This window comes from Ipomoea nil, unplaced genomic scaffold (assembly GCF_001879475.1).
Source record: "Ipomoea nil cultivar Tokyo-kokei standard unplaced genomic scaffold, Asagao_1.1 scaffold2144, whole genome shotgun sequence".
NCBI lineage: Eukaryota > Viridiplantae > Streptophyta > Magnoliopsida > Solanales > Convolvulaceae > Ipomoea > Ipomoea nil.
The window spans coordinates 2315843-2334118 of record NW_017618572.1 but is presented as its reverse complement, the minus strand read 5'-3'; the positions used below and the strand labels follow the sequence as shown (position 1 = coordinate 2334118).

The window sequence follows — 18276 nt, the reverse complement described above, 5'->3', positions numbered from 1 at the left end:
AAATACAGCAGATTTATAATTTCTATACAGTAGATTCATAATTTCTATACTGCAGATTCATAATATACGTACTGTAGATTTATAATTTCTATACTATAGATTCATGATTTCTAAACTGTATAGTTATCAAATTATGAACATATAGTTCTGTGATTTGTGAATATAGAGTTCAACAATTGGGAATATGAACATACAGTTCTTTAATTGTGAATATAGAGTTCAATAATTATGAATATGAAGTTCAAAAATTATGAATATATAGCTTTATAATTATGAACATATAGTTCAGTAATTATGAACATAAAACAGTGTGCACCCGGAATCATGCATGGAGCACACGGTTGCACGGCATAGTTTCCCCATAGTAGCTCCGTCCATGAGTGCCACTATAGTCGTGAGACAAAAATGCGAAAAATTCTTTTTATAATTAAATACTAGAAACATGGTAGAATTCTAGCAATATATTTGACGCTTGTTAGAAAAGAAAAAAGTTAATATTTAGAGGACTAAATAGTGTCAAATAAAAAGGCCCGGAACATAATTATAAAATCGCAAAAGTTGATGGAACATTTTTATAATTAAATTCTAGAAACATGATAATTGTTTTTGTTAGAAAAATTTATATAATCCAAGTTGTTGTGAATTGGAGACTAGATTTTAAATGTTTATTCTCTAATGTGTAACTTATGGGGTTTTTTTTTAAAGAAAAAAAAAATTAAATCAAGTAGGCACTTATTGTGCATATATTGGTCCATTATTTAGGTGATTTTTAAAAAGGTTCAAGAGAAAAACTAGATTTACTCATCCAGTAGATGACGAAATGAGCACATGTTGTTAAAAATACATTCAGAATAGTCATTCTTTCATGCGCCTACTATTTTGGATTAGTTGGTTCACGTTGCCAACGTATGAGGGAGGTCATGGGCACGTGTAACACTCTTAGCATCACATCCCTACTGCGCTAATTCATGGATGAAAATGGAGCTTGCTCTTTATTTTATACACTATATAAGCATCATCCAACATAGTGAAAAAGGAACACAATTTCTACATAGCCTTTCTCTCTTATTCCTTTTGTCTTGGTCTGAGCAAAGTCAGTTTCACCTACGCAATAACTGGTGTAAGTTAAGGGTAGCAGGTTTGTGTTGCCAGTCGAAAGCGTGCCGAAAATTCTGACTACACCGTCACCAGAAAATCGCTTTTAAGGATGTGTTTTATTAACACGCCACAGACATTTTCAAGTTTCTTCTTTCTATTTATTTTCAAGCCTGTATATTTTGGTCGACATTGTTTTGGTTTCCAACACATGTCTTACTTTCCATTCGTTTTTCTCAATCTAATGGGACCCACAAAAACGTGTACAAACATTTGACCGCAAATGGAGAAACATATGATAACAACATTTGTGGCGCAAAAAGTGAATATCTCGTTTGCTCTCTTCACGATTGCATTTTGCTCCTTGCAAAAACTGTCATCTGAGATCTTGTCTCTTCACTTTCACTCATTATTCTTTGATTTTTTTTTTTTGGTACTCATTTTTCTTTTATCTTTGATTTGTGTATAATCAAGAATATTTCTGTAATTGCAAAATTAGTTAATTATTTTGGTCCTTTATTTTGGTGAATTTGGTATGTCGTCTAGTGATGATGATATCGGATGCCTTCATTGTTTTGTTAGATTTAAAAAGAAGTTCAAGAAAAAAATAGATTTACGTACTCGCCCAATATAGTAGATGCGTGAAACGCGCATCTGTCGTACTTTTCCTTCGTTTTTCTCTCTCTAATGGGGCCCACAAAAACGTGTACAAATATTTGATCGAAATGGATAAACATATGATAACAACTTTTGCCACGCAAAGAGTGGATATCTCGTTTTCTCTCTTTACGATTGCATTTCGCTCCTTGCAAAAATTAGCCATCTGGGATCTTGTCTCCTCACCCGTCTTTCTTCTTTGATCTTTGATTTGTGTATGATCAAGAAATTTTTTGTAATTGAGAAATTAGTTAATTAATTTGGTCCCTAATTTTGGTGATTTTGGAATGTTGGCTAGTGATGATGGTATCGGAAGCATTCATTGTTTTGTTAGATTTATAAAAAAAAAAAAATCAAGAAAAAAAAACACTAGATTTACTCTTTAAGTAGATGCACAAAATGCGCACGTGTCTTACTTATCCTTCATGTTTCTCTCTCTAATAGGGCCTACAAATACGTGTACAAGCATTTGACTGCAAATGGAGAAACATATGATAACAACATTTGCGGGCAAAGAGTGGATATCTCGTTTGTTCTCTTCACGATTGCATTTCGCTCCTTGCAAAAATTGGTCATCTGGGATCTTGTCTCCTTACTTTCACTCATTCTTCTTTGATCTTTGGTTTGTATATGATCAAGAAAATTTTTGTAATTGGGAAATAAGTTAATTAATTTGGTGATTTTTGTATGTCGGCTAGTGATGATGCTATCGGATGCATTTATTATTTTGTTAGATTTAAAATAAATTCAAAAAAAAAAAAACTGTATTTACTAGCCACGTAGATTCGCGAAAACGCGCACATGTCTTACTTTTCCTTCGTTTTTCTATCTCTAACGGGCCCCACAAAAAATGTGCACAAATATTTGACTCGAAAAGGAGAAACATATGATAACAACATTTGCGACGCAAAGAGTGGATATCTCGTTTGCTCTCTCAACGATTGCATTTCACTCCTTGCATAAATTGGCGGGCATTAGGGATCTTGCCTCCTCAATTTCAGTCATTTTCCTTTTATCTTTGATTTGTGTATGATCAAGAAAATTTTTGCAATTGAAAAATTAGTTAATTAATTTGGTCCATTATTTTGATGATTTTGGTGTGTTAGCTAGTGATGATGGTATCAGATGCATTAATTGTTCTTTTAGATTTAACAAAATACAAGTAAAAAAATTATATTTACTCGCCCACTAGATGCGTGAAACGCGCACGTGTCTTACTTTTTATTTGTTTTTCTCGATCTAATGGGACCCACAAAAACGTGTAAAAACATTTGACTGCAAATGGAGAAACATATGATAACAACATTTGTGGCGCAAAGAGAGGATAACTTCTTTGCTCTCTTCACGATTGCATTTTGCTCTTTGCAAAAATTTTCCATCTGGGATCTTGTCTCATCACTTTCACTCACATGATGAAGAAAATTTTTGTAATTGAAAAATTAGTTAATTAATTTGGTCCATTATTTTGGTGATTTTGGTATGTCGGCTTGTGATGATGGTATCGGATACATTCATTGTTTTGTTAGATTTAAAAAAATTCAAGAAAAAAAAAACTAGATTTACTTACTCACACAGTAAATGCACAAAATACGTACGTGTCTTACTTTTCCTTCATTTTTCTCTCTCTCATGGGCACACAAAAACTTGTCCTAAAGGAATAGCATAATGGTACCAACATAATCCTAAGAATAGTTATTTTCCTTACAATAGATCTATTATATTCACATGAATGTTATTTCATTTTCAACATATTATATGAACCATAATTACATAGCTATCTTAATAGAAAATGAAGAATAACAATTTTGTGGTTGTGAATTCAACATTTTGGGGGAAGGATCAAATGAAAATTAAAAAATTAATATTTAGAGAACAAATTATTGTCAAATAAAAAGATAGGCCTGAACATAACTATAAAATCACAAAAGTTGAAGGAACATTTTTATAATTAAATACTAGAAACATGATAATTGTTTGTTAGAAAAATTTATATAATCCAACCTATTGCGAATTAGAGACTGGATTTTAAATGTTTACTCTCTAATGTGTAACGTATTGGTTTTTTATTTTTTATTTTATTTTATTTTATTTTTTTTTTTACAATAGATTACCTCATAAGACTAGATATTTATCACTTTCATATGAATTATATTGTCTTGCCTACAATATGTGTATTGAGATGAACAAGATCAAGAAACAATAATAATGACAGAAAGGTAGGGAATACAAGATTTACGTGGTTAGACAATGTGCTTAGTAATGGTGATAGAGTGATACAACACCTTAGGGATATTCTTTAATTCATAGTGATGGTGATAGGGTGATACAACATGTCAAAATCTTAGGAATACAGCCAATATATTTATAAGCCGTCCCTATACAATGGGTCAAACCACTTCAGTTCTATTCATAAAAACTCATATTCCTAATCCCTGCTATATGAGACAAACTCAACAATATCTTTTGTAGCATTAAATTGCACAGGAATTTAGGAAACGATAAACACTCCTTACAGAAATCTTAGGCCAAATACAGCCAATGTATTTATAGGCAATACCTTTACAATGTTTTAACTTTGTTGCAAATAACTAACGTAACTTTACCAGGACTATGTGGTCCAATGGTACCCGGGTTGGACTTCCATTAGGAAGGTTGTGAGTTCAAGCCTCAGTGGAGGCGTTATTAGCTCTTTGTGTTTCAGTAGGTTGAGAAAGTATATGAACAGATACTACAATGTAATAGAGCTAGTAAGCATTCAAAAAAAAAAAAAAAAAAAAACTAACGTAACTTTCATTTAGTTGGAAAAATATAATGTATGTTCAATAAAAGAAACAGTGAAGGTTGCTTACGTTGTAGATATATAATGAAAAGTACAAAAAATTAATTATTACATGCATTTTTGTAAATCGGATCATGATTGAGTACAGTTATGAAGAAAAGAAATACAATGAATTAAATTGATGGAGAGGAAATACTAATTTTAAATTGAAGAAATGAATTGAAGCTAGTTCAAAGCACTGCAGACCTTCCTAATGATCCCATTTTGACTTGTGAGCGGCTGAATTTGAGACCTTTTAATCATGACTAATGCAAAATCTGCTTGGAATGCCTGAGGGTTCCTGGCGTATTCTGAAACAATATTGTCAGTTACTCCACCACTAAATAGAACTTGATCCGATTGAAGTAGATCTTTCTTTTGCAACAGGTTCTTGTAATAGTTGTTATCAAAGGAGTTTGGGGTCACTAAATCAAGCGGTGCCAAATTTCCAATTTCGGTGACTTTAGGACATCCGCGTCTTCTAGTGCTAGCAAAACCGGCATCAATGTCAGTACGGTTGGCATAAATTCTATCGCGAAATAGGAAGCATTGAGCTTGGCCGAGAGTGTGTGCACCAGACAAGGCAACCATGTCTCTTGTATTAAGCCCTTTGGTAGCGAAGCTGGATATAAGTGTATCAAGATTTGCAAAAGGGCTGGGGAGATCGATGGTGCTGTGGTTGAATCTCTTCTTCCCAGCTTCACTGTCCAAGACCGACCTCCCACAGCAGCAGTGGCATCACGTGCAGCCACAGACAATACATCAGCACAAGATACAATACCGGAACAAGCTTTCTCTAGCTCGCCCTTAGCAGCCTCTATCACGTTGTAACCCCTGACAGAGGCCAGGTTTGGCAACGCCGTTTTTTCGCTCTCAATGGTTGGTGACTCGTCGAGCAATTAAGATGGAAGCGTTGCAACCCTAAACAAAGCAGTCGTGGAAATGGAGGCGAATCAAGGAAGCGGCCATGCGACAGGGTTCCTCCATCTGAGATCTCTGGGGAAGAGGATCAAGTTGGCCGCTCACGGGACACGGCTTGCGTTACGGTAATGCGAATGATGTTTAGAGTGTTAGGGCATGCGTTTGTCGTAAAATGTAGGGGACAGCTGCTGCGCTTGGCATTGCGAGAAGGAGGAGCAGCAGAAGCAAACATGATAAAGCTGCAGTATATATATGAGAAGCCATATATATATATATTATAGATAGATAGAGAAATTTAATGGCGCAGGTATGTAGGGATTATTGTTACGTTGCTAAAGATATATATATATACACGATTCAATATGATGTTGCAGGGATGAATTGTTAAAGATGCAGGGGTGCTGCTGGGCTATTAAATATATAGGGATGCAAATACTCCTAATCCTAATCAGATAAGTAATAGGAATATATATAATATTAATTAGTTCTAGTGTACGTGAATATGATTATGATTATTATATTAATAATAACTGTATGTTTAGAAAATAAAATAGATGAATATCAAGTCGATCATATACTCTGATCTAGGCTCCTTAATTTAATTTCCTTGTCATCATCACATCAGGCCGGGTTCGATCACTTCTTCTGGCAGTGGAAGTGAATACGCACTTACAAAGTAACGTTATGGCGGCTGGGATAGCATATATGGAGTTGGAATCGCTGAGGTACGTGAAAATCTTTTCCAATTTTTGATCTTTAACTTGAAAGAAGCACATATTGAAGATGGCCCCGGCCTGGTCTTTCAATTTGAGAATAAAATGTATGTTGGTGTGTAATATAAGCTGCTCGAATTGAGATCAACCACTGTACGTACTGGCAACAAATCTTGATTCGATATGATAGATTCAAATGTGGTTACGGTGCACGTTCTTAATTGACCTTCCCTATGGATATTCCATCTTCTGACTTTATATATATGTTCTTCAAAAAGTGGGGATCGGAACTTCCTGAGATCTATCTTTTATTTCTTTCATCAAGCTAAGCTAGATTGACAACAACAGCATGGTTTGAAAGTCGTGGATCAATATATCCTGATAGGACGGAGCCAAAAAATTATATGAGTGGGGGCGAAATAACGATACAAATGTCAATTACAAAATATCAAACAGCCAGATAGAATACACGATAGTTAGAGTAGAAGCCAAAAATATATTTGAGTCGGGTTAAAATGTGAAAATATTTAATTTAACTTGGGAAGGAATGAAATAAATAAAATAAACAAGTGAAGATAAGGAAAAGTGTTATTAATAAGACTAGTATTTTCGCCCGTGCGATGCACGGAATGGATTGAATATTTGAATCGATATATAATTATTTAAAGAGTGAATTCCATTTTTGGTCCTACTGTTATAGGGGCGTTTCCAATTTTAGTCCACCTTAATTTTTTTTGCCACTTTATAACCACTATTATTGAATGTGTTCCACTTTTAGTCCCACCGTTAGTATTTCCATCAAGAGGCCGTGTAATCTAGGTGTATTTTGACATTTCTTCTCATCCAAGACTATGTTTGACCAAAGAAATGAGAACATTAAACCTAAAACCTAAGAAACCTCGCCGGCCCATGTTGGAACGAACGAAGCGATGTAGCTTTGGCTTCCCATTCTCGTTGTTCGAAGAGCCATCTTCGAATATCGGAGGAGGAGGACGAAGCGCATGGATTAAAAGAGAAGAGACAAACATAAAAAGACCAAAATACCCTTTGATTATACGGCCTCTTGACGAAAATATTAACGGTGGACTAAAAGTGGAACACATTCAATAACAGTGGTTGTAAAGTGGCAAAAAAAATTAAAGTGGACTGAAATTGGAAACGCCCCTATAACAGTAGGACCAAAAATGGAATTCACTCTTATTTAAATTAGAACATCAAATATTATATAGTGAAATTGAATATATGGTTTGGATCGTTTGTGTGTTTTAATGTATGTTATCATTGCTTGAATTTAAGCAAATAATTGCTCAAATTAATAGCTAATGTGTAGATGTACACATGCGGTGCTGTAACTTTGGAGATTTTATTTATCATTGGTTAATATTTTTTTTTTTAATAAATTAGGCAAATGTGCTCATTTTCTAGCAACTCAGTTATATGAATGAATTGTTATCTTAATTGCAAGATATATTTTTGTCTAGATATATAAAAAAATTTGTCATTTAAAAAATATATATAATATCACCGATTGTATTTACACATTATTAAAACTTCTTTATAGATGACATTGGTAGTAGCAACACAATCTTGTCCATCATCGTCTAGAGCTAATACATTCAGTCCATCACGATGGGTGACTAATAGTAGAATATTAGTCAATTAGTGATCCTTTTATATTTTAAGTCAATTAGTAATATCAGATTCATTTTTAGCCAATTATTCTTATTCCTAATCTATTCATTATATTAATATTCCTAATTAATTCATAATATTGATATTACTAAATTTCTATTTTTCATTTGCTTACCAAATAAGCTTTATTAATTATTTGACCAATAAAATATAAAATATTTAATTAATTTGACTACAAAAGTTTGAGCGGGAAAATGAAATAGGAGGATTTTACTTTTACAGGCGTAAATGGGCTCTTATTAGTGTATATATATGTATATGTATATATATATATATATATATATATATATATATATATATATATATATATATATATATATATATATATATATATATATATATATATATATCACTACAAGAATAAAGACAATTAGTGACAATTTTTTTGTGACACTTCATAATTTAGTCACAAATAATACTCTTTTTGTGACCAAAAAAATAATTCGACACTATTGTGTGGTGTAATTGTGATAATTTTTTTTTGGTCACAGATTATATGGTAATTGTGACGAGTACGTATTTGTTACGAATAAGTTGTCACTGTTACTAGAATAATTGTATCGTAACATGCGTTGTCACTATTTGTTGTCACTAAATGTATGTTTATTTTGGCGGCATTATAGTTATGGCGGGAATGAATGTAATTGTGACAAAAAACAATGTTGACACAAATTTTTGTACTTTTTGTGACAAATAGTTGTTGGTCACTCTTGTTGATAATATTTATGACAACGTTTTTCGTCAATAAAAATACAATTGATTTGTACCTTTAGAAATGAGAAACAATTGTGAGAAGAAATATTGTTGTCACTAATATTGTTTGTGATGAAATTGTTACAAATATTTGTGACGCTCTATATATAATTCCGTAACAAAAATTACTAAATTGTGACAATAATTGTGTTGATTTCTTTTTTTGTCACTAATTTATTATAATTGTGACGAGTAATTAATTGTTAGAATGACGTCGTCACTATAGTTAAATAGTTGGATATTATGTTAAATGAATGTAATTGTGAAAATAAATTTTATAATCACTCATTTTTAAACGTTCTTATGTGACAGATGCGTTCACTATTACTTATTTTACTAATTTTTCATATAAATTTTTTTTTTTTGAAAAATAAACATGTATATGTTTAGTAGCAATATATTTCAAAAAGATTTATTAAAATTAACCATTCAAACTCAAAATATGTTTTTTTTTTTGAAAACTTCAAACTCAAAATATAAGAAGTAAAGAATTCATAAGTTATAAATACAAATTCATTACTACCCAATCATCATCATCACCACCTTCCTCATCTTCAGATGTTGGAATCTCATCATTATCATTAATAAAAACATCTCCATCACTATCAATTTCATTTTCTTCGATACTCATGATATGAACATTTGATGAGCTTACTTCAACAGTTGCAGCATCCAAATCAGGCATATCCAATACCATAATGTCATTATTATATATCTTCCAAATTAGAACCTTGAATGGTAAAGGTGATATCTGGTTTTTTTTTTTATCCCTTCTAAATTCTTATTTTTCCGATTGATCATTCATTTCTTTTCTAATCCAGCCTTAAAAAAATTAAAATTATCACATTATCCTTATCCTATTATTATTGTTATAAATAAATATAGAATAAAATATGTATAATTATAATGTTTGATTATAAATATGTGGGTAATATTTTGAAATACAAAATAATTATTTTAATATAAATTGTGTACATATTATTTTGGGTCATATAATTATATGTGTACATTTTATATACTTATGTATTATATGTGTAGTACATATATTATTTGTATGTAAGTAATATATATATATATATATATATATATATATATATATATATATATATATATATAATATTATCCTACCTTATATATATATATATATACTATACGCCACAGACACACACATATATATATACACTTAAATATAGTATAGTATATATATATATATATATATATATATATATATATATATATATATATATATATACACTTAAATATAGTATAGTATAGTATATATATATATATATATATATATATATATATATATATATATATATATATATATATAGAGGAAGGTTCAAGTGCGGCAGTGCACTTAGGTGCGGCGGTGCGGTTAATTGTGGGCCATTAGATTAGATAAATCCAACGAATCACATTCATCCAGGCTTTTTCGGTATTTTCGCGCACGTTCTCACACTATGCGAACTGAAAGGTTAAAGTCGTCATTGGGCACCTGAATATATCAAATCATAGTGTTGTGTGTTTTATGTTCGTTATTGGTGCATTATTAACCTTACTGTGGTGTATTTGAAGATTCGTGTTGGTGTCAAGTTCAGGTGCGCCCGCGCCTTCCCATGCGGTCAGTGCAGGTGCACTAATAGTTATACAAATATACACCATCCATGTAAGAAAATGCACACAAAAAAAATATGCACAAATTAGATACGCATCACCAGAACGCACCATTAGGTATGAATAAAAGCATCACACAGTGTTCAGAAATACACCATTGGGGTGGTGAGTTATATGGTGTATTTTTTGGGTGTGTTGTGTGTTTTTTGGTGTATTTGTGCATTTCATTGTGGTGCTTTTTCCTAACACTATTGGTGTCTTTTGTTAACACTGTTGGTGTATTCTGACAAGCTACCGATATAAATGACCACTGCAATTACCATAACACCCCCCACTTATCAGGACGCGCTTAAATCTTTAAATCATCATAAATTAGCCGCTGCCGTTAGATTAAGCAAAATGGACGATGCTGATATAGCCGCACAGCCGCACCTAAAGCCACTGCCGCATTTGAGCGCTAATCTATATATATATATATATATATATATATATATATATATATATATATATATATATATATATATATATATATTGGTTGTAATTATCTTAATAGATATATATTGTATGCTTTTATATGAGCGAAATCTTTAGGTAATTAACTAAAAAATCATTAATTACTAACTTGACTAGGGTTGGATGATGATCAATATATATATTATCTTCCTTCTTTTTTCCTACCTTGGCCGTTTCTACTAGCAAAAGAAAAAAAAAAAAAATCCCCTCTTCTTCCCATCTCTTCATTTTTGAAATTCTAAAAAAAAAAAAAGGAAATTTGTGACACCCCGTAAATCCAAATTCTATTTAAGGATTAATTAGATAATTAATCCTAGCTTAATTGATAATTTATTCTTAAAATCCTGAAAATTCAATAGTCGGGGGACTAGAAATTGACTAGTCAATCCAAGTCAATGGGTTGTACTCCATGCTTTATGAATTGTTCCCTTGTCCCCTTACACTTCTCACTTTAGTAAGGGCAAAGAAGACTTTTCACCTTATGTTTGTGCCCCAAGCTAACCTAGAGTCATCCTTCATTTCATTTCCCTAACACCCTACACATAAAAGCTCCACATTCTCTCTAGAAAATTGTTAGCTTCTTCTTCAAACCAAGTTTTGGGCAATCCTAGATTCTTCAAGTTGGTCTCCAAGATTCAAACTTTCTTAACATTGAGCATAAGGGAGGGTAAGATCATTGATTCCTTAGTGTTTTAGTACCTTTTTAGGTGTCTTTTCTAAAAGATAGAATCTTTGTTGTCATTTGGTGTGTTCTTGAAGTTGAAGTTGAAGGAGAGCTTTAGGAGAATCTTTAAGGGTGTGAAAAGTGAAGGTTTAGGCAACAAGAGGTAACCCATGCTTTACAAAATCTATTTTCTTAATTACCTATTAACCTATATGATGATTTCTTGACTTCTACTTGTGATTTTTGCTATGAAATGTGAGATTTGATGCATTGTCTTGTGAGAATGCATATCTAGAGCTCGTTATTAGGGTTCTTATATGCCATTGCTTGGCTATTTCTTGGGTTCAAGTCATATTGTTGTATTTTGTGAGATTTTGGGTGTTTTGGACTTGTTGTTGAAAATCCCCGAAGAGATTATTTTTGGTACAACAGTGTACCCGCTGGCGGAACGGCAGGTAGTGCACCACCCGCGGGGTACATGTGGTTTGTGGGTGTGGTACCTGCGGGTGGTACCACGGGTAGAGGTCCACCCGTGGCCCCACCCGTGGGGTACAATGTGGTTGGTTGTTGGGGATTTGTTCCCCGTGATTCTTTTGACTCGGTAATTGATGTTTTGACCTCCCGATGTTGTTTTGTTGGGTTAATTGAGTGTCTTCTTGGTGTTTCGTATGTCTAGAACGGTATGTTAGGAATCCTTGTAGGATTTGGTGTCTTGAATCGTGCTAAGTATTCAACTTTGTGATTCGTTGAACCATGATGAATCTTGCATGTTCTTCGAAACTATGTTTGGTTTACCCGTTTGATAAGCATGCTAGTTTGATGTTGAAATGCTAGTGTGTGTAGTTTGTTCTTCCCTATTTGTGGATGACAACTCGTGTTGATCATCGTTGGAGTCGGATTGTAATCCTTCCTTGTTGAGTATGGTTTCATATCTTTGTTGTGATCCATTGATTGATTCCTGTTATGAAAGCGTGTGCGTTGGCTGTACCTTGATTGCACGGTTAATGGTATGAGACATTAATCACCAAGGTACAGATGTGGTCCTCGTGGTGGCCATGAAATGATATTGGAGTTGTAAACTAGGCTTCAGGCTCATGTAATTGGTGGTTGTGTGATTGAAATGATCGGTACCCTCGTGTATTGCGGCGAGATCGGTGGTTGTTGATTTGGTGGTTGTAGGTGGGGAACGACGGTTCCCGGAGGCATAAGGTTGGACTCAGAAGTACAGGAGTTCTCGGAGGTAATGGTTGGAACTGTAATAAGGTCGGGGGTAGGCATAAGGTTGGAACATGGCATAAGGTTGGAACATGTGACATGAAGTGTCACGATGACATGTAGTGCCAATGAGTAATGTCTATTCTTTTCTGATGAGCATGTCGAGTGGTATTCTACGAGTAACATTTGTTGAGGAATTATTTTATTTCAAATAATAATTAAATTAAAACATTTAATTATGACAAGATTTTGAAATAAATAATTTTATATTTTGTGCATTAGGCTAGTATTATCTGAAAAAAGAATTGTGACCAAGTAGTCACAGATAATCATTTTTGCGTCAAGAACAATTCTCACAAATAAGTGCAACTATTGTGACTAAAGTGTTGTCACAATAAAATAATTAATTGCAACGATTTTAGTTGTTACTAGATCAATTTTTTGTAATAAAATATTTGGTCTCAAATTATACATTTATTGTGACAACTATCGTTATAACTCAAATACTACTTTTAGTGTAAGTAAATATTGTCACAAAAGTACTGAGTAATTGTGATAACTTTTCAAAAGTCATCACTACTATAATAGTGACGACAGGTGACGACTTCAAAAATTGGTCACTAATTTCAATAGTGACCAAAATTGATAGTTTCAGTGACAACTTCTATTGTCACTAAATGTAAAATTTCTTGTAGTGTGTGTGTGTGTGTGTGTGTGTGTGTGTGTGTGTGTGTGTGTGTGTGTGTGTGTGTGTGTGTGTGTGTGTATATATATATATATATATATATATATATATAGTAGATAATATATTTAATGTATTATTTCAGTGATGTATTTTCATTTTTGCTTGGAATAAAATTTAAAGAGTCTTTTGGAATAAAAAATTGGTATATAAATGTTATTGTATTTATAAAAATAAATCATATTTGTGGGATATCTAATTTAAAAATCTAGGTCACAATATGCGTGAAGTCTATGTACTATAATATTTTGTTCAATTTACTCCATATATATCAATTTTGTTTAATTTAATACACGTAGTTTATAAAGTATTACACTTAAAATATGATTAAATACCGTTATAAAATGAAGCCTATAAAGAATTTTATTTGTATTAAGAATTTTCGTAAGAAAAATAATATATTGATATAAAAAATAATTTAATATATGTTGATAAAAGTTAACAATGAAGAATAAATTTTAATATTTCAATTTAATCATCCCAAATATACACGAGTTCTGATCTATTTTGTGTATAATAATATAATTGTTATAATAATAATATAAAAATAAAATGTTCATCATCGTTGTTGTTGTTGTTGTTGTTGTTATTATTATTAAAAGCTTAGAAATAGTTTACAATGATTAAGTTAAGAATAATAAATAGTTAATAGTATATTGATAAAAATAATATATAGACATTATCATATATATTAGAGTAATATAATAAATAAATTGATTTAATTTACGTTTTAATTAGTTATTTTTTAAAAAATAAATGTTAATATTTATAAAAAAAATTATTATTATTATAATTATTATACAATAACATTTTAAATATTTTTTGATATTTTTCAAATTTGATAATCAAAATTTAGTATTTTAATAAATTGTAAAAGATAATTGAAATTTAAAATTTTAATATAATTAGTGTTTTAGTCTTGTAAATTAATTTTCGTACGTGCGTGGTGCGTGCGATGGACTTTTTTTATTCTTTTTTATTTTATTTTATTTAATATTTCAATGTTATGCTGTTAATTACTAACTCTAATTAGTAATTCTATATTTAATTTGCAGCTTGTAGAGTCTATGGTGCAAGCACTTGAAGCAGCCCAACTGTGTCCAATTTGCAGGGGCTCAGAATAATTGTCTTTGACTACAGTTGAAATATCATTCTCTTCAATATTTTCTTTTTAGGTTCCAAATCTTCATTTCGATATAAGACTTTCTTCTGAAATTTTCTATAATGTCGTATAGACTGAATTATATTATAAGTTTTTTATGTTATGATTACAATAATTTTTAATTATATATTCGGAGGTGTTTTGTTAAGGGTTTTGACTTTAATTTAATGGGGGGTTAATTGTTTCCAAAAGGTTGAATCCCCAACGTAAATCATGGTAACTCAGCTAAATACAGAGGCTAGACATTTGCTTACTGCGCACAAGGACCCCTCACTTTGAGAAGTTGCTCCCACACTGGCACTGATGATGAGACTTAATCTCGAATCATTGTTATCAAACTTTACCCTTGTGACCAACTGAGCTGGAGAGGGGGGAGGGGTGTAAAGGAAGAAGATATTGAAACTATGAAAAGACGAATATACCTCTTAACTCAACAGAAAAATAAGGCTAATGTAACGGATAGACCATTGGTGAAAATACTTTAATAATCAAAGATTACATTTGACAAAATTAAAAATAAAAAATGACTAAATTTGAATAATCACGATAGTTAGAGGATCTTTATTAAAATTTACCCTATAAATACAATCACAGTTTTTTTTTTTTTTTTTTTTTTTTTTTTTGAAAGCAAATATTTTCAATTAAAATTTTTGGTGACAGTTTTCAATTATTTTATTCTTATTGGAACTCAAGAATGGAGCGTGAAAGTGGAAGCAACAATGGCACGCGACCAAGATTTCGGCCGGTACCAACGCTAATTAAATACTCCGTATTTTTTTTTTAGTTTTCAAAAAAATACTTTCTTTTTAATTATAATTATTCGAAATATAATATTATACATATATATGCACACTGTATTATATATCTTTTAATGTATGAGTACAAATACAATATGTGTATCGTGCATGCACACATGTTGCACGTAACTTACACACACACAAAAATTAAAGTACAACTCCTACATTGTTTTTATATTTCTCCAAGAAGGGAATGAGAGAGTCACCTGCAAGGAAAAGAGGGATGCAATGTAAAATGAAGACTTTAATTTTTTTAGTCATCAACTCATTGTATTTAGAGGTGAAAAATATGAGAATTATAAATTTGTAAGATTTTTCAAAAGAAAATTGTACGGAGTATTTATTTATTTAAGGTATTGTCATAATTAATTTATTATATTAATATTCCTAATCAAGTCATTATATTAATATTCCTAATTAATTCATACTATATTCAAGAAAAAAATTAATATTTAGAGGACTAAATAATGTCAAATAAAAAGGCTTGGAACATAATTATAAAATCGCAAAAGTTGATGGAACATTTTTATATTAAATACTAGAAACATGATAATTGTTTGTTAGAAAAATTTATATAATCCAACCTGTTGTGAATTGGAGCCTAGATTTTAAATGTTTACTCTCTAAGGTGTAACTTATTGGGTTTTTTTAAAAAAAAAAATTAAATCAAGTAGGCGCTTATTGTGCATGTATTGGTCCATTATTTAGGTGATTTTTGTATGTTGGCTAGTGATGATGGTATCAGATGCATTAACTGTTTTAATTTGTTAGATTTTAAAATGTTTAAGAAGAAAACTATATTTACTCGTCCAATAGATGGCGAAATGCGCACATGTCTTACTTTTCTTTTGTTTTTGTCTCTCTAACGGGCCCCACAAAAATATGTACAAATATTTGACTGCAAATGGAGAAACATATGATAACAATATTTGTGACGCAAAAAGTGAATATCTCGTTTGCTCTCTTCACGATTGCATTTTGCTCCTTGCAAAAATTATCATCTGGAATCTTGTCTCATCACTTACACTCATTTTTCTTTGATCTTTGATTTGTGTATAATCAAGAATATTTTTGTAGTTGCAAAATTTATTATTTAATTTGGTCCATTATTTTGGTGAATTTGGTATGTCGTCTAGTGATGATGATATCGGATGCAGTCATTGTTTTATTAGATTTAAAAAGAAGTTCAAAAAAAAAAAAAAGTGGACTTTCGTACTCGCCCAGTATAGTAGATGCATGAAACGCGAACCTGTCGTACTTTTCCTTCGTTTTTCTCTCTCTAATGGGACCCACAAAAACGTGTACAAATATTTAATCGTAAATGGATAAACATATGATAACAACATTTTCCACGCAAAGAGTGGATATCTCGTTTTCTCTCTTCACGATTGCATTTCGCTCTTTGCAAAAATTGGCCATCTGGGATCTTGGCTCCTCACCAGTCCTTCTTTGATCTTTGATTTGTGTATGATCAAGAAATTTTTTGTAATTGGGAAATTAGTTAATTAATTTGGTCCATTATTTTGGTGATTTTGGTAAGTTGACTAGTGATGATTGTATGGGAAGCATTCATTGTTTTGTTAGATTTAAAAAAATTCAAAAAAAAAAAAATTAGATTTACTTTTCGAGTAGATGCACGAAATGCACACGTGTCTTACTTTTCCTTCGTTTTTCACTCTCTGATAGGGCCTACAAAAAGGTGTACAAACATTTGATTGCAAATGGAGAAATATATGATAACAACATTTGCGGGCAAAGAGTGGATATCTTGTTTATTCCCTTCACGATTGCATTTCGCTCCTTGAAAAAATTGGAATCTGGGATCTTGTGTCCTTACTTTTTGTTTCCTTGAAAATTTTTGCAATTGGGAAATAAGTTAATTAATTTGGTGATTTTTGTATGTCGGCTAGTGATGATGATATCGGATGCATTTATTGTTTTGTTAGATTTAAAATAAATTCACGAATAAAAATGTATTAACTAGTCCCGTAGATGCGCGAAACACGCACATGTCTTACTTTTCCTTTGATTTTCTATCTCTAACGGGCCCCACAAAAAATGTGTACTAATATTTGACTAGGAAAAGAGAAACATATGATAACAACATCTGCGAGCCAAAGAGTGAAATCTCGTTTGCTCTCTCCCCGATTGCATTTCGCTCCTTGCATAAATTGGCGGGCATTAGGGATCTTGTCTCCTCAATTTCAATCATTTTTTTTATCTTTGATTTGTGTATGATCAAGACATTTTTTGTAATTGGGAAATTAGTTAATTAATTTTGTCCATTATTTTGGTGATTTTGCTATGTTAGCTAGTGATGATGGTATCAAATGCATTAGTTGTTCGGTTAGATTTAACAAAATACAAGAAAAAAAATTATATTTACTCGCCCAGTAGATGCGCGAAACGCGCACATGTCTTACTTTTCATTTGTTTTTCTCAATCTAATAGGACCCACAAAAACGTGTACAAACATTTGACCGCAAATGGAGAAACATATGATAACAACATTTGTGGCGCAAAGAGTGGATAACTCGTTTGCTCTTTTCACGATTACATTGCTCTTTGCAAAAATTTTCCATCTGGGATCTTGTCTCCTCACTTTCACTCATTCTTCTTTGGGCCAGAAAATTATTTGAGTGGGGGCGAAATAACGATACAATATTGTCCTATTGTATTACAAATAGGAATTTTAGTATACAATTGTAGTACGAATATAAAAGTAGGAAAGAATATATTCTATTACGAATTGTATTACACTATTTTACAATATTAGAATAAGAATTCTAATGTATAATTATAGTACGAAAAGTAGGAAAAAAATATATTTTCTTTTAGGAATTGTATTACACTATTTTAGAATATTAGAATACGAATTTTAATATAGAAGTATTATATGAATAGGAATGTAGAAAAC

At 31.5% G+C, this 18276-nt stretch overlaps 1 pseudogene; it reads right to left on the bottom strand.

The window, feature by feature from the left end:
* Positions 1–4693: 4693 nt before the first annotated feature.
* Positions 4694–9346, bottom strand: LOC109148627 (annotated as a pseudogene).
* Positions 9347–18276: the final 8930 nt, after the last annotated feature.